Genomic DNA, 23,924 nt, shown 5'->3' on the forward strand with positions numbered 1-23,924 from the left:
ATCTTTTCACACTGAGGACAACTGAGGGACTCATATGCAACTATTACAGAAGGTTTAAACGCACACTGATGCTCCAGAAGGAAAAAAACATGCATTACGAGCCGGGGGGTGAAAACTTTTGAACAGAATGGAGATGTGTACATTTTTCTTATTTTGCCTAAATATCATATTTTTTCATTTAGTACTGCCCTTCAGAGGCTACAGAAGATAGTTACATGTTTCCCAGAAGACAAAATAAGATAAATTTACCCTGATCTTCAAATTCAAAAAGTTTTCACCCCCCGGCTCTTAATGCATGGTTTTTCCTTCTGGAGCATCTGTGAGCGTTTGAACCTTCTGTAATAGTTGCATATGAGTCCCTCAGTTGTCCTCAGTGTGAAAAGATGGATCTCAAAATCATACAGTCATTGTTGGAAAGGGTTCAAATACACAAAAAATGCTGGAAAACCAAAGAATTTGTGGGAGCAGTTTAACTGTTCAGGACAAACAAGGGACTCTTGAACAACTATCAGTAAACAAAAAAACACAGCTGTGGATCATTCAGGTAACAACACAGTATTAAGAATCAAGGGGATGTAAACTTTTGAACGGGGTCATTTTTATAAGTTCAACTATTATTTTCTCTTGTGGACTATATGTAAACCTCTTTTATGTGAAATATCTTATTCAGGTCAGCACTAAATAAACAATAACATGCATTTTGTATGATCCCTCTTATTTTGGTAAAATAATAAACATTTTGCAGATTCTGAAAGGGGGATGTAAACTTTTGACCTCAACTGTGTATATATATATATATATATATATATATATATATATATATATATATATATCTATATATATATATATATATATATATATATATATCTATATATATCTATATATATATATATATATATATATATATATATATATATATATATATATATAACTATGTACCTCATTGATATATATAGTGTGTGTGTTATATATATTTATAGACATGTATTAGGCATGATTTATATATGTATTGGGCTTTGTTAAATGTTTATGGTTCAGTATCTTAGCATGTTTATTTTTTGGGCAGTTTATGAGGTTCACAAGTTCTCAAAAAAGTGGGAAGTGGGCTTCATGGGGAAAATGTTTGAATATGTCTGCATTATCCCAGTCAGCTGATATAAAAACTGCTTTTGCCAATTTTGCTCAAGTTGACAAGTGATACTTATGTTTTTGTGGACAAGGTTGTGTTATTACATTTCATGTGATATAGCTTCCAAGTGAAGGTTAAATTAAAAACTAACGACATTAAAAACTGAACAAGTTTGTACACTTCCAAAAGATGCTGTTCAATGATAAAGTGACAGCTTTATCAAGTACATTGTCTTAAGTACATTGTCAGAATAGAATTATGTATATTTTTTTTTGGCCATTATGTAAAGTACATTTCATATTTCTGCTTATACTACTTTTATGAAAACTCATGACACAGTACTGATGGTGTTACATATATTCCCTTCTGCACTCATTACCTAGTTTGTGTATGTGATGCCATCAGTGTGGTTTAGTTCTGCTTCTCTGTATTTAAGACCTTCATTATGTTGCAATGGGTATCGGCTGGGTGCCAGTCCTCTCCCTTTCTCACCTGTGTGGCTCTCAGACATCTGCTCTGTTCACCAAGCTCATTGTGGAGCTGCTCATCCCAATACAGCCAGTGTGAGATGCTGAGAAAGCAGCACCATGCAGAGAGTGCAACTGTTGTGGAGCACAAGCTGAAGCATGCGTGTTTGCTCCACATGCTTGGTACTGCTGCTCTGAACAGAACCATGTTTGAAAAAAAGTAGCAAAGTGCTTGCAAAGCAGAAGATTGAGTCACATTACTGCTTAAAGCTATAGTTCCCCTAAAAGTCACACTTTATTAAGCATGAATGAAACCTAAAAAGGGCACATAGCGTTGTGTTATTGGCAAAATGTGAAACAGTTTCCATTAGCTAAACAGTTGCTACTAGATAAAGGGTTTTCATTAGGTTCTTTAGATAGGTGGTTATTCAGTGTTAGCCATGACAAGACAGTAGTGAAGTAGTGAGGGACTGGCTTAGCATTACTAATCATTTACAAGTCAGACAGATTGGAAGAAAATTTTTCCAAGTCAGATGGAATACAGTACAACTATAGCTTTTAAGAAGTGCAGCACAAGTGCCACAGGACTACATTTAATTGATCTGAATTAAGTACTAATAGTAGTATAAATGACAGAGAGCCACAATGAACAACCTTGGCTGGAGAAAGTGCTAGTAATCAGGAGACAAATGAAAGTTAGTTTATGCCAGTTATAGACGTCTCAAAGATGACTCATCTGCACTAATGTTCATTCACTTTTTAAATATTTTAATTAGTGTCTGGGGTGGACAAATCATAAATTTATTAGCTAGCCCAATGGGGAACTAAAAGGTCAATAGTGCTTGCCCATTCCATGCTTTTGTTATCTGGAAACCTAAAGATAAAATGTGGTAGATAATGTAATGTAATAATGCATGGCCAGCTAGTTAAGTGCATTAATACAGGCAAAAAGGGAAATGAACAAGTGGTCAATATTGTTTTGTCCTCTCATTGCATGTAAAAGGCTTTATTTGAGTCTTGCTAGCATCTTTATTTTCTCTCGTTTAATCATGAGGTGTCTGCTTGCCCAGCTTGGAATCATCACAGGTGCAATGCTGCAGTGAGGCTTTGCAAAGTCTGGTAGTCAATCTACCAGGTGATCAATCAGTGATCTGGGAATTGTGAATGGTGAAATGTGTTTCTTTTGTCTTGTGACTCATGATCAGGTCTTGGGCTGAGGATAATGGGAATTGTTGTTTGCAAGGTCAGGAGTGGAAGGCATGAGTGTGACAGGTGCAGCTATATCGTGGGCACCTGAGGCTGTGTAGTTTGTGACCAGGTAAAGGCCATGCATGCCAGGCTCAGGGGAGCCCTGTCCTGCCCACTGTCCTCAGGCTTCCCCTGGAGCTGCCTGCTCAGGCATTAATTACACCTGAGCTGATAACAGGGTCATCTAGCCAGGTCACTTCATCTAATGCCTGCACCAAACACACCACCAGCCACAGGCATCACCAGTGAAGTACTGAAAAACAGCCAAACTCTCTAACCAGACACTATTCTAGTGCATCTGTCCAATTTAATATTCTCACCTGTATTGCATTCATCTCCGTATATACATGGTTATGTTTTTTCTTTATCTTCATATATGCACAATTTATTCATTTTCCCTTTCAGTCATTAGGTTTGAAGAGAGCCAAAAAATAACCCAACCCAACTAAATGGAAAAAATGGGTGGGGGAGCAAAAACAAAAGTATAAAAATTTAATAGAAAAATAAGACTATGGGCTTTGTGTGATTCCTAGTGGGTAATGTACCTGAGGCAGTGTGAAGTGTTAACATGAAAAACACATCAGAGGATGGGCATGTGGCTTGCCTGCTTCTTGTGGCATAATTAATCTGGACGAGCATGCTGTGATTCCCAAGCGCTAACACACACATACACACACACACACACACAAATGAGAGCAACCAAGCACACTGTGTTTCGTATGTACACAACTCTTCAGTATCAGACTACTCAATATTCTTTTTCTGTACAAATTGCTGTAACTTTCTGTGTATTAATGACTTGATTATTCTTTCTTCACACTTACTAGCTATGAAGACCATGCTTATAAATAGTAATCTATTTTTAATATTGTAGTCAATTAAATAGACAGTCAGTGACTTCCTACCCAGGTAGAGGCTAACATTAATGCGATAACAGTGTTTGGGTGAACCACTGAGTCTGTAGAATGCTGCTGGTCATTGCAGGACTTCCTACACACACCAGTTCACCACACCATTGGCTCTTGTTCAAGATGACACTCCAACTCTCTCCTTCCTCATCCTTATTGATGCGTTGGTTTATTCTACTAAAGCAGTTAATCTCTGGGGAAAAAAGAGGAAAAATTAATAAAAAATTATTATTGACTGTGGCAGTGTCACACACAATATCCATACAATAGCAATCCTGTGTTCAAAAACTGACACTTATAAAGTACTAGAGAACAATTAACAGAAAATTTTAATGGAAAAAATAGAGTATAGTCTATAACTGTAAATCTAGAGGCTGGACCAAGAAGGTATGTATGTCTAATAAAATGGCCATTAAGTGTTTAAAATATTGCTGCACCTGATACACACATTACAGTGTAACACACACTAATATGCCACTACCATGTCAATGTCCTTGATGTGCTGAAAGGTCCATTGCCCTAATAATGTGGTCAGTGGTGGACCTGTGATGGCCTTTTCCACTGATGGTTGGGGCAGAAACAGATTGTGCATACTAAAAGAAGAGCAGATGAGCTACAATTAGTAATTATACACCTACAAAGTGCACCTGTAGTCCCCTCTGAAAGTATTGGAATGGCAAGGCCAATTCTTTTGCTTTTGATATATACTGAACACATTTGGGTTTGAGATCAAAAGATGAATATGAGACGATAGATCCGAATTTCAGCTTTCATATCCTGATATCTAGATGTGTTAAACAACTCAGAACACCTGCTTACTGCCCGTAGGTCTATGCATGTTGCAAAAAAAAAAAAAAGAAAATCCAGATTTCGGTGCCTCCACAAAATTTTCAGATCCTCTCACCCCACCACACCCTACAAGCATAAGGGATTTTCCATATCAGGATGAGTTCTATGCAGAATGCTTTATAGTAAATTTATGACTTCCTTCGAAGGACCATTGAAGGGCTTTTTATGTTCATTTGAGTGTTCATTTTCCAGTTTTCATTTTAAAACAAATGAGGAGACAGACATGACATCAGTTGTTCACATGTAGCATTGCAGGACCACAAACGTGAACAGCTCCAAATGATAAGCCGATTAGCCTAATGTTTGAGTAATGAAAAACTGCCAAAAAATGGACTGCCAACTCTGGAATGTCTCTTCAGAACGATTACTAGTCCTGGAACTTATCCTTAAATTTGAAAGAAAAAAAAAAAATCATGCAAGCATTGATTCAGACTCCTCTGGTGACAAGGTATTGTGAAGGTTTCACAAACCACCATATGACTTTGAGAACAGAGATATAGAGGCCATACCACAAGATACAAACCACTCCTCAGCAGTAAGAATCAGAAGGCCAGATTGGAATTTGCAAAGAAGATACGAGATATACAGAGATAAGTCACAAAAGTTCTGTACCCAAGACTAAACACCAAAGTGAAGGAAAGGCCAAAGTGATGAGAAAGAAATGGTGGAGGTAGTGTCATGGCTTGGGCTTGCATGGCTGCTTCTGGAACGAGCTCACTAATCTTTATTGATAATGTAAATTGGGAGGAACTTCATCATGCAGCCAGACAATGACCCAAAACACACTGCCAACACAACAAAAGACTTCATCAGGGGAAAAAAGTGGAAGGTTTTTGACTGGCTAAGTCAGTCACTAGACCTTAACCATATTGAGCATGCATTTCACCTCCTGAAGAGGAGACTGAATAGAGAAAACCCCCAAAACAAACAACAACCTTAAGAAGCTGCAGTGCAAGCCTGGAAAAGCATCACAAAAGAAGAATGCAACAGTTTGGTGATGTCAGTGGGTTGCCGGCTTGATGCAGTTATTGCAAACAAGGGATATGCAACCAAATATTAAGTGTTATTTACTTTAATTTACTTTAAGACTATCTGTTCCAATACTTTTGCTCACCTAAAAATCGGGTGGTCTGCCACCAAAGGTGCCATGTTCACAATGTTTAGGTCCCTAGGAAATGAAAGCTGAAATTCTGATCTATCAATTCATATTCTTATTTTGATCTCAAACCCAAATATTTTCAGTGTATAGCAAAAACAAAAGAATTTGCGTTGTCCTTCCAATACTTTCAGAGAGAATTGTATATGGTATGTAATGATATGTAATATTTAACTGCTAAAATATTTTTTTTATTTTGGGTGTACCCTTACTGTTCTTGTCTCAAGAAACAAGAAATTCACAAGTCACCCAGGATGAGCACTGGCATAGAAATGTCTAATGATGCCCTGAATCTATCATTATCATACAGAGATGATGTAAACACTCTGCATTCATATCTCAGTGCTAACATCTCTCTCTCTCTCTCTCTCTCCCACTCTGTCTCTCTCTCAGATTACCAAATACAGCCATTCACTCTCATATCCAAGAGCCACTGGGCCTAATCACATGTAATCTCCCTGCTCATGCACTAACGACATTAGTTTAAGGGCTTGTAGTGCGAGGTCGCTTCAGCAATTTGAGAATAACCAAATCTAAGGATCCTGCTTCATTTTAATGCCATTATACCCCAGTGAACCTTTGAAATGATTTCAAGGGCCAGGTCTATAGGGCCGTCTGCTGTTTTGCCTAAAGCAAGTTATCAGTTTCTTCCGTTGAAAGGCAGGTCATTCAGGTCTTGTTTGGAGGTCTGATAAGGAGAGCCACAAGGGACCCAGCCCATGAAATGCCAGAATGTCAGGTTCACCATCAGGTAAAGGGGACTGATTGTATCAAAACCTTTTGAGGGACTATTTGCTTTAGGCACATTCAATGGAATTCAGTCTTCAAACCTGCCTTACACAGACCTAGGTATATAGCCTGGAAACATTATGTGTTGTGTTTCAAATTAAACGCATTGCTGGCGCTAATGTGCCTCTAATGCAAATCCCCATTTCTTTTCCTGAGTTTGCTCTCTGGTCCCTAAATGAGTTTGTTTGCGATAAACCAGCACCCTGCTTGGTGTAATATGAGCTCACACTGGGGAAAGCAGTCATTGAGGTTGTGTAGTTATGTGAAATCCGTTAAATAGCAAAGACCTCCAAGGCTGGTGGGTTTAACACAGGGCAGGGGCGGCTTTATTGGTAATTTTATTTTTGTTGTGTGCAATTACCTTTACACATATTCACATTTTATGAATGTTTTTTGCCCTAGACACTGAGGAAGTGCTTATCCTCTAAATGTGTTAGTTATAGTTGTGCCAGGTTATTACAAATAGGAAGGCTTTCATTGCGAATTACCCCCACACTGATAAAAAGTATATAGCAGCCTTAATGGTACACTGTCTCATGAACACAGCTTCCAAAAAGAACTTTGGATGCAATAACAAATCACTTCATCATTGGACCTTAATGCCTTCATGAGGTCGACTTTCCTGTGACCTTTGATCTGTTTTTTTTTTGGCTCCAACCATTAGCCCAGGCTCCACTGGCGGGCATGATTATGTCTTATTGTTAGAGGCAGTAATTTGATTGGTGGAGAATTAAGGCAGCTCCTCGCGGGTCATTTTAGCTCACTTCCTCTATAGTTCTGGGCTTGATTAAAAATTGATCCACAGCCGTAATGTGAATATATTATTGAGACTATCTGTCACCCCTGACAGGTAATTGGGAGTACACAACTTCGTTTTCAGAGAAATGCTCCACCTTGGCTTGGCTAGAATGGTCTGTCGAGTGCTGCTTGTGTGTGTGGTTATGCTGCTGCTTCTTGGGGTTTTCAGGCAGTGCTATGAGGATTAGATGTCTAAGTAGTAACGATGGAGAATAGAACAAATTTTATGATGTTGGTCTAAGCATGTTATATTACACAAGGGGCTATTTTTTATATATTAAATGGAAGTTATGAAATGATGAAAATATGTATTTTCCTTCACATTTATGGCTGTTTCATTGTGTTTTGGTTAGCTTCAAAATTTCAAAAGCTTAGTTTAACAAAATGTATGGTACTGCTCCAATTGAGAAGATAAACAATACTTGCTTAAAACTAGCTTGTACGAATTCCTACTCAATTTCAGTTTTTATATCAGTTTCAATGTTATATGTTATAAAGTTAAAATGCAGCCAAGTCAGCGCTTGGGCCTCGAAATTTGGAAGGTTTCTTTTTATTTTTCAATAATGTTTTATTTTTCAATAATGTTCCATATTACAGGCTTAAAATGTACAGCTGAGGTCAAAAGTTTATAATCACTTTGTTAGTTGTTGGCCACAAATGTTTCAGTTAAAGCTTTAGTTTCAGTTAAATTTAACCTTGGGGTGACTTTCAATGACCACTTGAACTTTGCAGACCACATTTCAACAACTGCATGGTCCTGTTGGTTCATTCTGTATAACATCAAGAAAATCAGACCCTATCTCACTGATCATCTCACAGCTACTAGTCCAGGCTCTTGTTAACTGGACTACTGCAACGCACTACTCCCGGTTTCAGAATGCAGTAGCACGCCGTATTTTCAACCAGCCCAAAAGGACCCACGTCACACCCCTCTTCGTCTCCCTCCACTGGCTTCCTGTAGCTGCCTGCAACAAATTCAAGGCCTTGATGCTCACGTACAAAACCTTGCCTGGAACAGCACCCCCTTACCTCAACACTCACCTTGAGGTTTATGTTCCCTCCCGCAACCTGCAATCAGTTAACGCCCAACACCTGGTAGTGGATACTCAGCGAGGCATGAGGTCCCTTTCCAGAACCTTCAAATTGACTGGTCCTCAGTGGTGGAATGAACTTCCAACCTCAATCCGAACAGCAGAATCCATCACTATCGTCATAAAATGGCTAAATTGGCTAAATGGCTAAATTCTGTGAACACTTAACCCCTAACTTATCCCCACCTAAAAAAAAAAAGAAAGAAACAAATCTGCAGTTACACCTGCTCTTACACCTCTACTGTGCACTTTGCTCCTCTAGCACAATTAAAAATCTTGTATGGTAGCACTTCTTGTATTGTTCTCTGCTTGATGTCTCGCTTTGCTTGTAATGTAAATGTAATTTTTCCATGTGATTCAGGTCAAGGATTTGTGATAGCTACTCCAACACTTTCACTCTGATGTCTTTAAGCCATTTCGATACAACTTTGGAGGTAGATACAACTTAGGATCATTGTGCTGCTGGAAGACCAAGTTGTGACCAAGTTTTAACTTTGTGGCTGATGTCTTGAGGTGTTGATTCAGTATTTTTAAATAATCCTTCTTACTCATGATGGCATCTATTTTCTGAAGTGCACCAGTCCCTTGTCCAGCAAAACACCACCACTACATGATGCTGCCACCAACATGCTTCACAGTTGGGAGGGTGTTCTTCCGATTAAAAGCCTCACCCCCTTGGGTTTCCAAGTGGCACAACAGTAACGCATTTGCCCTATCATCTGGAGATTATATGTTTGAATCCTGATGATACCACAGCCCCCTGACCAGAGAATACTCCTCCAAAAGGCTGGTGATCCCCTGCAAACCTCAGTCTGACCCCTATGCTAGTTTTGGAGTAGGGGCTTCTTCCTTGAACAACAGCCTTTCAGACCATGTTGATGTAAGGCTTTCTTCATAGTGGATGTACATACTTTGGTACCTGATGCCTCCAACTTAGTAAACGGTTCCTTTGTTGTTGTTTGGGGTTCAGCTGAACCTTTTGGACCAAAGTTCATTCATGCTTGGAAGTTAATTTGTGCCTCTTTCCTGAAGGATGCAGTGCCTGTGTAGTTCCAGGATTTTAAGTTTAGCATATAATTGTTTGTACAGATGCTCATGGTACCTTCAGTTGTTTGGAAATTGCTCCTCAGGAGGAACTGGACTTCTGAGGTCTTGGCTGAGGCACTGTCTCTAAAGGTAGGCCCTTTAACAACCACAGGTTCACTTCCATTAATTCCTAATTATGACAATTAGCCAACTAGAAGCTTTTAAACATAGTCATTGTATCAATTTCTGAAATCTTCCAGACTGTATAGACTGACAGTCAATTTAGTGTATGTAAACTTTTGACCCACTAGAATTCTGATATAGTGAATTAAAGCTGAAATAAATCTGTCTCTAATCAGTTGTTTTAAAATTTAAAAGTTGATGCCCTAATTGTCTTGCCAAAAGAATTTGATCTTAACATGAAATATTTGGAGCTGTGCAAAACTGAGATTGAATATCTTTAGCCAAGGTGTAAACTTTTTTCAACTGTAATTATTAACTGAGATTGTAGACCTACTGATTGTTTCTGTTCACCTTTGTAATGTACAAAACATTGTAACTCAAGGTATGATTAATGTTCTGAGACACCTTTAAAACTTTTTTCTAGAACCACATATATTTGTGCTATTTGATTAGAACACCAATAGCATTTCATGGTTGCTGAACAAATATGAAACATGCTGGGACCCACTGGATTCTACTCATTGACATTCTGCATCTCTAATGCTGCACTGTTTTCCATGCTGTAGGATTCTAGATTGGTAGAACAGCAGTGAGCCCTGTGCAAATATGACTAAAATGTGTGCAAATGTGCTTGAACAATCATAGAGGATCATAGAAGCAGCAACACCAGACGATTCTGGGATGCAGGGGAGATGATGTCTGCTGAACAAATCCTGCCTTTCTTTTCATGTTGAGCTTGTTTTTTTTTTTTAATGCCATTTTAATGTCCTTTTACCTGTAGGATAATTTTACAAAGCAGTATAAGACACAGTATACATGGCACCAGTGGAGTGTGTTTATGAGTATTTGTCATTTGCACTCTAACTGTAAGAAAAACTGGAGGTCAACAAGTAAAAAATCTTGCATAATGTTTTTAAAGATTACATCAAGGTCCATTTTTAATAGGGACATTAATTAGAGACACTACATGGTTTTTCACTCAGATAGGATAATTCACTGTGAAAGTACAGCCTACATGGGAGACAGTGTTAACAACTAAATGTAATTTTATGGATAAGTAACTTTGTGCCCTGCCATCTTCAGCTTCTCCGTTTTCAGGGAACGTTAGTTTCCTCACAAAAGGGCATTTCCTTCTGAACAGAAATCACTGGCAGAGATTAATAACACCATTAGGTGGTAATGATGCTGCGCTGAGTGAAATATTTATTAAAGATCCCTCTGCTAGCAATTAGCATGACGTGTCATTGTTCAGCGCGAAAAATCTGGATGATTACACCAGCATCTCTCCCTCGCCAGCCCCCATACTTCAGCCGCCTTCACACCACCACAAAAGAGTTGAGACTTGGGGCGTCCGGGTGTCCCATCTTAATTACAGTAATTCCACTCTGGTAAGAGAGCGTTCTGAGTCTAATTATGGCCGCCTCGTTGATTTCCTTGGGAGGATTGAGATCGAGAGTAGCACTGAGCCAAAACATTTCCTCACTGTAGTCATGCAGGAGGGCTTTCAGTTTCAGGTGTGCTACTCATTTCTAATCACTGTGCAGAGACTTTGCGGTATATATAAATAAATGATTTCTCCAGCGCTTGTAACTTTTTTAAGTGCCATTTCTGCTGCAGTTAGATTTAATGAGAAGTTTGCTGAGCACATGAATGTTTTTGTTCTATCAGGATCTTCACCAACTGTCGGACCAGGAGCCCTGGCTGTAGGTCACATCATCAAAAGTGTCCCTTTGTTTCATGGATCATCAAACGGCCAGTTCATCAGCTGAGCCTTTGAAGCATGTAGGAAATTAATCAACTCGCTCACTAGTCTTTAATCATGTTTTTTTGTCCCATCCCTGATACAGGCGTTGAGAGAGAGAGAGAGAGAGAGAGACGCAAAGGGAGACAACTTTATTAAGAGACAACTAACATGATGGTAGTTCACTTTCCTTTGAACAAAAGGCATCAGGGAGACGGATCAATTTGCAATACCGTGTTCAGCACCCATGCAACAAAACCAAGACATGAAAGCACAGCATTAAGACTCTATGAACCTAGCAATCAATAAACATCAGTGGCAGTAAAGACGAGCATGTTTCTCATTCTGCTGAGTCGCCGAGGGCCTTCGTCTGAGGCTGATGATTAGGCCACCGCCTCACCATCATATTTCTCTTTCACATGTTTGGTGTCATTTATCAGAGCACACTGCCCTGGTCAAGGTGAGAGCCAAGGAGGGGATGAGGGGAGCGAGATGGGGACTGGGTAGGGTTGCTAAACCAAATAACTCTAATATAATAAGAAATTATAATTGTTATGCAATTATAATTGTGATTTCTTGTCATTTTGTGACATATTAGTTGAAACAATTCAGTGTCCTCACACTGAATTAACCAAGTGTGCTAGCTAGTTTACAGTTCATATCTCCTTAATATATTTTGTATTCCTTCAGATGGTGGTGAATGGATAGAAATACTTTTACAAATGATCCAAAATATAAGAATTAGATATATTCTGCTGCAACACCGTGGCTACATGCAATTCTCTGCTGGCCTCCGCTCATCAAATGAGACGGGTCTAAATTAAACATTGGTCCATGTAGGTGAGGTGCATACACACATGACAGCAGTGTTTAGGGTGTCTGCACAAGATGCCTGATTGTAAAGCAGAATATCATAGGGAAGAGTGTAGCACAGCAGTATTTGCTGCCTTTGTGTAATGTGCTGTTAGAACTGTCACGTTGATGAACGGCATATCAGAGACGACTATCTGCCGTGTTTCCTCATGATATATAACTGTTATATAAACGTAAAAATTGATAGATTCTAATAAGAAATGACAGTTGTGTTTCACTTTTGTAGCTTGTTAGAAGTCCGGTAAGATTAAATGTCCATATGTATTTTGTATTACATCAGGTATAAAAGTATTAAACTCTGTGAGTGAACCCAGATGCGCATCTCCACAATGCAGTTGTATACACATGTAGAGAGTTCAAGAGGCAGTCCTAATCAGCACCACCATTTAACTCTTTTCACTTTTTATGAGAATTTGAGCCCCTCTCCCTCAAAGGGAAATGTAGCCTCTCTTCGATTCACCCACTCTCACTGATCTCTTTCATGCTGGGCCGTATGACATCCAATAGAAGTGCTTTTATCCCCTGAAGATACAGTACAAATCATCATTGGTTTTATCTCAGTCGGGGATGTCGATTTTCTAAATGAGCTTACTCTTTCCAGCTGCCTGTCAAGCTCATTTTCCCTATCACACGGCAGCCAACCTCCCATCCTCTCCTCACTCTGCCCTCCCTACATCACCCTGCAAGTCTGGAGCTTTTCTTACTGCCAGGGTTTAGGGCCTTTCTTTCCAGCCTTTGTTCCTGTAGGGGGAGAGGGAGCAAACAGCAGGATTGATCCTACATTTGTGTTTTGGTATTGTTCCAAACCTTCCTTGTCAATAGGGATGGGGAGTGCATTGACTGGGGGAGGTTGAGGGTGCGAGAATGAAATTGGCTGAGGGTTTTTTATTTCCCTGTGTACGCCACAGTGGCTGGCTTTTTGTGTGCAGTGGAATGTCCCTAATCTGGCCGCCATCGACATGCAAATGAGCACCGCCGGTCCATGTCACGTGGCTGATCAGAGGCATCAAAGCCTGGGAAAGAGCTCTGCCAAAACCTGCTCTGGGCTTCGATGTTGGGTCTGCATAGAGATAAAACTACAAATTATGTCAGAGTATGGAAGGCATATGTTTCAAAGAAAAAATAAAACAAACAGACTGCTATTGGCTTCTCTATAGCGACCTCAGTGTAGTAAACATGCATACTTTAGTAACTGCAATGGTTTTCCAAATTATTGATTAGTAGTTTTAACTGTTAAAAGCAAAAATTTAAATGAATGTATAATAAAAGATATATAATATCTTATAGTAGAAGGAGGTTTGTGACTCTCCCCGTGTGACTTGCTAATGATTGACGTAGCTGAGTGTGCACAGGGACAAAAGATCTGGCCAAACACCAAGGCACAGTGTGGTGTATCCATTGTTAAATCAGTGCCCTTTCTTTTATGTTTTAGTTTGTGTGTGTATGTGTGTGTGAGCATGCATGTGTGTGTGTGTGCGCATGCTTGTGTGCGTGTTTGTTTGATGCAATGATCTCCTGACTGTATTTTACACATTTCAAGTCATAACTCATTACATTAATGCTGTATATTATTATATACAGTTAAAGTGACTGAAACTATAATTATCTAATTTCACTGTACACTTCAGTAATGTTTTCTAGCCTACCTTTGAAGAACATGAGCTGTAACTCAAGAGCCTCATCGCTGGTAGTGTATATGATTCCCTCTGTCTTGTACTCAGAGGTTGACGAACCTGCCCTGCCCTGCTCCTGTCTTCAGCTCCACTCAAGTGCCATTATGTTACCAGGCCACTAGAGACCCTTCTGATACAGTTACTTTTATTTGGATGGCTATGTCTTTGAAACTAGGGAGGGTTATGGGTTTTTTCTTTTCTTTTCTTTTTTTTTTGTGGACTTTACCTTAAGGCTAGGGCTAAAATTACAGTAGAGGAACATGACACTCCGGACTTTGACGCTATCTTTCTTCACTGTAAAAAAAAAGAATTCCCTGTGAAGGGAACCCTCCTATGACCAGAAAGACTACCATCTGGGACTTAGATAATCACTAAATCAGCATCTGTAACTATGTAAATCTAGAGATGGAAGAACAAGGGTTGCATTAACAGAACGTTGCAGACATTATTGAAAAATTGAAGTGGGAATTGCAGTATGATTTGTGATGTGTAACCAGGTTAGATTTTTCTTCTGTTTGTCCATTACTATCAAATGTACAAAACTGGACACTATTTTGACATGATACTGAATATAATAGATTGTCCATAGACACAAGGTAAAGATTGTAAACCTTTTTCTCTATAATTCAAATTCAGTTTAAAAGGTACAGATTCTTGGTTTCAATTAGCACCAGCCTAAAAGTCCTCTTCACAAATTTAAAAGTCATGAACGCATGAATCCATTCAGGTACGCTACCCTGAAAGTGGCTCTCTCTTACCTTCCTGGTAATGTAGGGTCAGGAGTGGCAAACTTCAGATCCCACTGGCCATTACTTTAAAGCAATTAAATGTAGAAAACCACCCTATCTCATTCAGTATTTCATATTTAATTCAGGTTTTCAGTGTGTTGCTACTCTGCTCTGGAACTTTGCTCTAAAATGCAGGTATTTTTCCACAGAAGCCTTTTAGATGTCATTAAGTAAGAGCAGTTCTCAATCTCACATCCCATATCTGTGATTTAATAATGAGCTATACTTGCCAGCTTGCAAATGTTTTTTTTTTTTTTTTTTTTGCATATCAAAGTGCAGGAGTGCTCAGGTCTATGAACTGAAAAAGCCAAAGGTTTTTTTTTTTTTGGCCATATATGACTGCCATATAAACCTAAAATGGATATTAAAAAAAAAAAAAGAAATCTGCTGTAATTAGCAAAAGATGGTGCCCTGTTAAATTGAATTTAATGACAACACAGCAAACTTACTCAGTGAGAACTAATCTTCAACTTACGAGTATTATGGTTAATGGTCCTGAAAGAAAATGATGGCCTCTCAAAGCAAAACCAATTAACACAGTTGGTGAATATCTATAGCGTGCTTTTCAATTTTAATAAGTATTTCATCTTTAACAAATCATAGAGCTTTCATGAGTCAATGCATGGATCTTTCTTAAAGGGATCCGTCCAACATCTGTGATTGTTCTGCTTTCTGCAAAGGTGCTCTGCTGTTATGTTCTCTTCTGAGATCTGACAAGAGAGAGGAAGGTAGTGCGGCAGCAGCTGGCCATATATCACAGTAATTAAAGGCCGGCCTAATGATGCAGGCTTCCTCCAGCATGATTTCTGTCTGATCACAGGGCTGCTTCATTAGGAGCACTCAGCCTAACGAGGTGGAGCTGCAGTAAAGTAATTCTCAGCCTGCTGCAGTGATAAAGAGGTCCCAGGGCCGAGGGAAGCCTGAAAATATAATCATAATTGGAAATGCTTGACTAAAGTTATTGCAGAGCTGCTGAAGGGTGTATTGTTTTGTGTTCAGAGTGATTACTTCAGCGTTCCCCCAATTTTTTTTTCCAGCCACATTGCAAAAATTCCAGAAATCTTGGCTAGGGAGTTGGTGTTATGGGTAAAGAAGCTAATTGCAGGTGCAGTGATTTAGGGATGTGGCGATACAAGGACACAAAATTGTGCCTAAAGCATATGTTGTGGCTTACATGGAGATAATGCCATATGTTTATTAGGTTGTTTTTGTTTTTAAATCATATGCTCTAAATATTACACATGTTAGCATTTTTATTTTAGAAAATATCCAGTAAACCATTCCTGATGGAGCATTAAAATAGTTTATCAAAGCAAGTTTGGGTATTTTTAGATTATGATAATTTATTATGTACATTCATAATTGTGTGATGTGTAGATTATAATAATTTATTATTTACATTACTTACATCTTTCTCCCTGAGAAAAAAAGCAGTAACGTTGGACATTTTCCGGTGTGCCAGATAGTAAGATTTTAAGATACCAAAGATATCACGTATGCCGAACATTTGATGACCTTCTAAAAGGGCAGGCTGGGAAAAAAAATTAGTGGTTTCACTAATGAGAACGTGCAGCTTTGTAGAGCAAGCTGGTAAAAATGGCACGTTTTTTCATTGGTTCATTGAAAATGTTAGCTGTGATTAGTTACACAATCCAGCATTAACCTGTAAATTAAAATTCCTTGGTGCAATTTGATGGGTGATTTAATTTGGTTCCTCTCCCTCTCTCTGTCACACACACACACACACACACACACACACAGCTCGCCACAGGCTATTCCCATTATGAATTCTTTATATAGCTTTTTCCTTAATGATCAGCAGCCTGTGCTCTGGTGCTGATTACTATTGTACACTTAGCACTACATAAAACAGGGGATTAATATGTCCCAGAAGGATTGTTGCTATGGATCCCCCAGTTGCCTTCGGAGAGATGTTTCTGCAGCTTCAATTGTCCATAAATTACTCTCCCTAGTGAATTAGCCTGCAGACTGTGAGGAGAGGAACAAGCCGAGGAGAGCACTCTCACTCTGGGCCCAGATGAAAGCGATCTGCTCAATTATTCATGACCAGGCCCTTTTTTCAGATAATGTGAGATGCTGTATTACATTTTCTCTCTCTTTCTGTTTCCATCTTTCTTTCTATTTCATTCCCAGCCAGGTAGAGGATAAGATTGAGTTAGAGGGTACACAGAGTGTTGGACTTGCTTTTCTTTTGTGACTTGCTCTAGCTTTTGTGTATGATTTTGCCATTCTTCTTGGCTGTTCTTGGCCACCAAAGCTGTCTTGTCCTGTGCAGACTGTGCAGTGCTGAATGTAGTAGGGCCCCATAAGATGCAGTTTGGGAGGAGTAGGCTCATTTTCCTGAGTATTCTGAATGTTTCTGAGTCAGAAAAAAATAGCACAGGATATTCAATGGCTGTGTAATCTTTGCGCCTCAGGCCTGTTGGAATTTGATCAAGTGTTGTAGTAGGAAGTCTGATTCATGTTTAGTTTTGCAGCCAAATCACTGTTGTAGCCATCACTAGTATGTATCCTAATTAACTACTTCAGCTCTTATTATCATGTAAAGCTAATGTCCATTAAAAAAGGTACAGAATTATTAATCTTTGGCAAAAATCTTCATAACCCAGTCTTTTCAGAGAAGCATTGTTGCCTTTAGCTATAATTTCTATTACTAGATTTTATCAATAAATTGGCTCATCGTGGGTTTGATACCTGAATGTCAGTAGTCCACCATACTGTTCTGCAGTATTCCTGTCCCACCATGTGCTTGATCTGCATGGTTTCCTTCAAGTAGAAGGATCAGTCTGCATTAAGTCTACATTAAGTCTTGAGTCCAGGCCAGATGAGCAGCTGTGGTCTCAGCATCTGCCTGCCTCCTCTGCTTTAAATCTAGACCTGCTTTTGACTGACAGACACTGGAAGAGGCTAGAGGGATGCCGTAATGCAGTGTTCATTTTATTGACAATAACAGAAAAAAAAGGTAATCAACTACAGTTTTCATGAAAAAATGAAACAATAAATACAATCACATTGCATATGAATTTAGGAAATTATAGAAACCAGTCATTAGCATGCACATTTTGGGATTTTGGTGCAGCACATCATTAGATAATTATCACTACACCAGAGCACTATAGAATTCTCGAACCTGGTTGCTAAGGGGCTGCTAAGGGAAAGTCTGTTTATAACTGCTATAACATAAGCGATAACAAGAACTAACTTGTTTCATGGATGTTCCACAACTTTAAGTGGAGCTATAAATGGTAAAATGTATGAAATGCCATTCATTAATTTAAAAAAATTTAATTGTTGGCAAACTGATGAGATGTAAGGAAATTGGAAAATAATCAACTTCAGGGTGGGAACAGGAACATTTTACATTTCATTAGTCCAGCTGTAGTTGGCTGAAGTTGCTGTAGTCTTTTCGTAACCACACCTAAAATAACTCCCAAGTGACTTAAAAGTGACTAAAATGATTATCTATTGTAGAGAAAATATTAAGACTAAAAATAAATCCAAATTAACTTATAAAATGAAGACTGTAACATTGCTAAGTGTTTAAATCAGCAAATATTATAATTATTATAAATAAATGCAATTTGTTGAAGAAATTCAGTTATATGGCATTGAAGATTTGAAATTGGGCTGCTTTGAGTCTTGCTTGAAGATGCTATTAAGTTGTTTTACTCTTTGAACACTAAGAGAGAATATGTTTATGATGGAAAGTTCCAGATGTTTGAGTATTATGAAAGCACTGTAGCCCAGACAGTTGCTCATTATAGACTGGGTGCCATGTCAGATTCTACCCTTTAACCCCTTTTACATGTGGAGCAGTGCGCTGTGCATCATTGCCTCCTCAGCATGGACATCACAGTCTGCTGGCTCTGGCTGTCTCCCTCATGTGTGGCATTTGCTGCCCATGCCAGGTTGTGGCTCCCAGGCCTGGAAGTGGACCAAGCTCTCTTCTACCTCAACGGCCAACAGCTGGAGCGGTGCTGCAGGCGATGAATCACCTGCGATTAATATTTAACTCCTGGCTTCTGCACAGTGGCATACCTCAGCGTCTCACTGCATATCTCCAGGTGAGGCATCTACTTCTACCCTGCAAATATATGATGTGTTGCTTTTAAAGGATTCTGATTGCACCAAAGGAAGGGGTGGTGTGCCTGAGTTCCTCAGCTCTGCTATTTGGCCAGGGTGAATTTTTTTTTTTTTTTTGAATCTGTGGAGCTCAACTTACCTAACATACACACACACAGAGCCTCTCCTTTCTCTCCTCTTATCCTAGATCTCAGTGGTGCACCTGCAGGCATGTGCTCAGATCTCAGGCTGGCAGCAGGATCAAAGTAGTAATGCTGGACATTTGAAATCGAGGCCTGGATCATAGGAGCAGTTTTTGGAGCCACCCAGCTCTTGTGTTTTTATTCAGTAAAAAGAATATCTCCCAACTGGGGTGCTGTAGCCAGCCAGCTGGGTTCTGGAGATTTTAGACGGGTCACCCCGATATCTCCTACAGGCTTTTAGGAACTGTGTGTGATCTAGTGATTAGTAGCCCAGTCTGCCTTTCCTGTCAGCTGATGTGATGTACAGCTCCCCATCAGTTCATCCTCATTCGCATGCAAGTACTGTAATCTCAAGCTATTTGAGTGTACATTAAATTCTACTTTATGGTTGGCTGTAAAAGCTGAAAAAGCAGCAAAGGATTTTATCCTGTTCCTTAAAAAATGGATTTGGTATTTAACCCTGTATTAACCCTTTTTATACACTTCTCCTTTACAGTGTAACAACAGAATCAATTTCTCTATCAATAAAGGTGACTCACTGTTCTCTAGTTTAGACATTGAATAATATTAGAAACGACTGCTTACTTCTCTTTTCCCTGTTTGTTTTGGTGTGGTCTGGCTGACTAGTGCTGAGTGCAGACTTGATAATAGTATTTGTGCCTCAAGGGAGCGTATGGGAATCGCCACGGGGACAGGATTTTTTGGACGATTTCCTATCTGCAAGATTGAGGGACACCTCGGGGAACTTCCCAAGAACCCTTTGCTTCCCACAGAGGGAGGAGCACAAAGTGACTGCCTTTGTTCTCTACACAAATGGGGACTGCCAAGGAGACAGCATTCCCCTTGGGGCTTTATTGTCTCCCTAACAAGTCATAGCAAATATTAATATTCATATTTTTACAGGCCCAGAGATCCCGCCATAACTCTTTCCCATTCATGCTCATTAAATGTATTATAGAGAGCGAGGGATTTTTTCTTACTTTCATAATATTTGAATGAAACCGTTCTCCATATGAAAGGTTGCTGTGTCACACCCCTGAAGAGACTTCAGAGATTAAAAAGAAATACATAATTACTGTACGTCTCACTCTCTCTCTCTCTCTCTCTCTCTCTCTCACATGTAATTCTGTGATTATGAACACAGATGTACTCTAACGTTGTGTGAGGTGAATCTCTGAGGAATCGGAAAGGAAAAGTACTTTTCATCAGGTCAATATTATATATTTCAGATCAACTGTTTTCTGTATTTATACTGCTCCATCAAAGAAGTCCTGGACAAAATCCCTAAGTCCCTCCTTCGTTCATTGCTGAAACAGTCATTAATGGCCTACTAAAACCAAAGACATTTTCCTTGAATACTTAATGTACTATGTCTGTTCTTTTATGTTAGCTTTGTTTCACTGACTTTGGTGGACTATACCATTACATGCTGCTTTTCCTAACTAGGGGTAACCCTTAAAACCACATGGTGAAGTCCATTACATGGCTACGCCATCGGCCTAGAGGATCAATTTCACATGAAGACAGCTTCTGTCATGCTGTGGCTAGTAAAAACAGTGATCTTTATTTCATGTAACTTTAAGAGCATAAAGAGAACATAGTTTGGTCAGAAAATTTATGAGGAATAACCTAACCCCTCCACTGATAAACAGATTCACTCCAACAGCCTATGTGTGTGGTGCACTTGCATTCCAGACATAACACTAGCCATGCTTTATGTTCTTACGTCTCCAGTACATTGTATCAAATAGGATTTGTTCCCATTGTCTGTGATTTTTCAGCCACAATATACCATATACACCATCATATACAATAAAGTATATGTCTCATTAGTGCTGCTCTTTCCATCTGTGCTGATCATTCTGAGAGGTTTGCTGAGCACGATAATGAAAAATTGATTGGCGGGGTATTGGATACACGCACAGTCCGTTTGAGTTGATGCAGTGCGTTACACTCAACACCACTTGACACCTCAATTAGCACTGATGCAGGAGAGTGGATCTAAACAAAGGCTTGACCCTTAAGATAAATAGGTGTGCAATTGATCTAATTACGATGGAGTCTTGCTATTTAGGATCACAGGAAACACATGGAATGCTGACTCTCAGCATCACACAAACTGACAGTGTGTGAGCCAATTTGTGTCTTTTAAGAGCAATCAAGTGCTGATCTTTAAAACTAATTTTGAATTATAAATTAATGTGTGATTCACAATATGTAGTGTAGAACATGATTTACACATGTGCTTTCTAAATAAAGGCTTAATAGAATACAACGTATACACCGTAACTCTTTGGTTTGCTATCATTTAGACCCACACAGTTCCATTACGACGGACAAGTCAAGGCCATTAACGTGATGCTGAACTGAGTTATGGGTCAGCTGTGAAAGGGCCATGTGCTGAGGTCTGTGTGATGGTGGGAGATGAAAATCCTCGCTCCCTCCAATGAGGCATTCAGAGAGATGCCAAAGAAAAATGACCCATGAGTGGAGACACACCTTTCATATTCGGCATTAAATTCTGACATAAGGGACGCCTGCCATCCCCCTCCTCCTCATCCTCCTCTTCCTTTTCTTTCTCCTCCTCCACCTTTTTGTCCAATCTTATATACATGTAGTCCTGAGAGGGGGTATTGTTCACTGAGCACATCCTCCTCCTCCATCATGTCTTAATGAACATAATCGGATGCCTCCCTGTGAGCACAGCTCAGACCTCTCTCTACCATCTCTGTGATTTACACTCTGATGAAGCATCATCAGTGAGAACAAGTGTTATTAGCTCAAACATGGGTGATTTTTTTTCTCTACAATAACTCAGCCTTAAAAGACTTTTGGACATTACCTAGCTAAAAACTGAGATGTGCAGGTGACATGGAACCAGTTCTGTTAGAAATCAATGTGCATGTAAAAGCATGTTAAAAAAAAAGAAGTGAGGAAGAATGTTCATGAATATACATGTTCAACATCAATGGATAAAAAGGTATCTCTTTGTAACCACCAATATGATTCTGATTGTTTATGTACATATTCCAGGTATCATTTTTCATTCTGTTGGTAAGAACGTGGCATGAAAATAGGCTTTTGGCACATGTCATGGGAACTCTGATTGCACAGGGAGAAGCATTAGCTGTCGTGCTTATTTTGAGAACTCATGTATGTCCCAGAGGTTTGGCAGAACCTTTTGCTGTCAGTGGATTCCATTAGAGCTCCACATCTCCAAAGCAACATTGGCACCTTGCACATGACACCCAACCGGGTGGCCAGATGTTATAGACTTGAGACCATGTATAAGGGGGATTAGGCAAATCATTCCAAATATTTTGATGGAGGGTCCTTACTTTCCGAACTGCAATATTAATTATGTGGTCATTTCAAATTGTTTGCATTGGAACTTTTCAAAATTAGAACACTGTTTCTGTTGGGGTGTTGTTTGGTGTCTGTTCCAGGCAGGCAATGTAGGCCAAAGTTACTTTTGCTTGGTTATCCCCAGTGAAGCCTGGCTACGAGATACTTAGTGCAGGAATGCACACACTGCACTGGGGCCAAGAGGTGGGCAGATGGAGAGTCAGTGTGGGCCAGCATTTTTTTTTTTTAACTTCTGTTTTGCCTGTGTTTAATTTATTGTCTCCTCTATCAAGGCCACATTGGACATAAATCTCCTGCCATTCCGATTTTAAAGGTGTAAACAGCATTTACTGAAAGATTGGCAATTGCCCATTATCAGTTTATTCCTGTTGGACAAATTTACTTACATTGAAGCTCAAAGGTGTAGTTTTTCACAGCAGTCTTGATCTTGATTTAGAACAAAAGTTATATTTTGTATGCTGTAATGTAAGTGTTGATATGATATAGACTGACCTCTTTGTTTCAATGTTTTGCATGCATGATTTCACACATGGATTCTAATATTACCTCCATTTCTATTGAATGTTGTATCCTGTCCAGAATTCAGCTTTGGCAGTATTATCACAGTCCCTTTTGTGCATAGCATTTATTAAAACGCAGCCAGGCTTTTTTTTCATTCCTATGGGGACATAAAGCACAAGTTTCATCTTACCATACAATAAATGAATGAGTAGGCCTTGGTCCATTGGGGCATGGCTTTGCTCTAAGCATAGAAAATGTCTATAGGGTAAGCCACTGATTGCCTTGGTGTAATTGTACTCTTAATTAGGCTGCAGTGGTGCTTGCAGCTGGAGGGTAAATTGTGTGTGTATTTGTGTGTGCCAGTATATGTTGTTGTTCTACAGTGCAGAGAGATGAGCAGAGAAAGCCATCTTTAGAGACACAGACATGCCAAGTTTCTCAAATTACACTCTCTCTCTCTCTCTCTCTCCCTCTCCCCCTCCCCCCTTTCTCTCTCTCTCTCTGCATTCCTCTCTGTCTCACTCAGAATGTCCCTTGTGCTCTTCTCTTTCTCTCACTCTTACTATCTCTTCATCTGCCTCTCAGCACCCCCCTCCCCCTTTCTTTCTCTGTGAACTAGTTCCAGAAAGACCCTCTGGTCATCTCATTGTATCATCTTCTTTTATGAAGGCTTTTTAAGATTGCATGCTGCAAAAGCCAGTTCAAACAATAAAGGGAACATTTGCGAAAACATAAAACTTAATTGCAATGGTAAATCATACCTCTCTTATGGGGTTCCACTGGAGTTCATTTCCGTGTGCCAGTCCTGATTGCAGCGTTTCGTCTTCAGCCCACAGATCTAAGAGATGTTTGCATGACTCAACACCTGTGTGTGTGTGTGTGTGTGAGCACTGTTCAAGGCTGGGAATGATGGCTGTGTGCCTCTTCTGGGTCTCTGCCTGGGCAGCTGGTTCTCATTAGTGCCTGTTCCTCCACCAATTGTTTCTCTGTCTATGAACAGGTTAAACCTGGGGTGGAAACATTATCTAGCAACCCTCTTCCCTAGCCTTATG

General features: G+C 39.5%; 1 long non-coding RNA gene across 1 annotated transcript; it reads right to left on the reverse strand.

Annotated features, from left to right (window-relative positions):
- Nucleotides 1-1,038: 1,038 nt before the first annotated feature.
- Nucleotides 1,039-23,924, reverse strand: LOC128318062 (uncharacterized). Its single transcript, XR_008301534.1, has 3 exons — nt 23,634-23,924; nt 4,234-4,345; nt 1,039-3,945 (listed from the first exon to the last, which is right to left on the reverse strand). It is a non-coding gene; the product is annotated as an uncharacterized LOC128318062 (long non-coding RNA).

This window comes from Pangasianodon hypophthalmus, chromosome 3 (genome assembly GCF_027358585.1).
Source record: "Pangasianodon hypophthalmus isolate fPanHyp1 chromosome 3, fPanHyp1.pri, whole genome shotgun sequence".
In the NCBI taxonomy this organism is placed as follows: Eukaryota; Metazoa; Chordata; class Actinopteri; order Siluriformes; family Pangasiidae; genus Pangasianodon; species Pangasianodon hypophthalmus.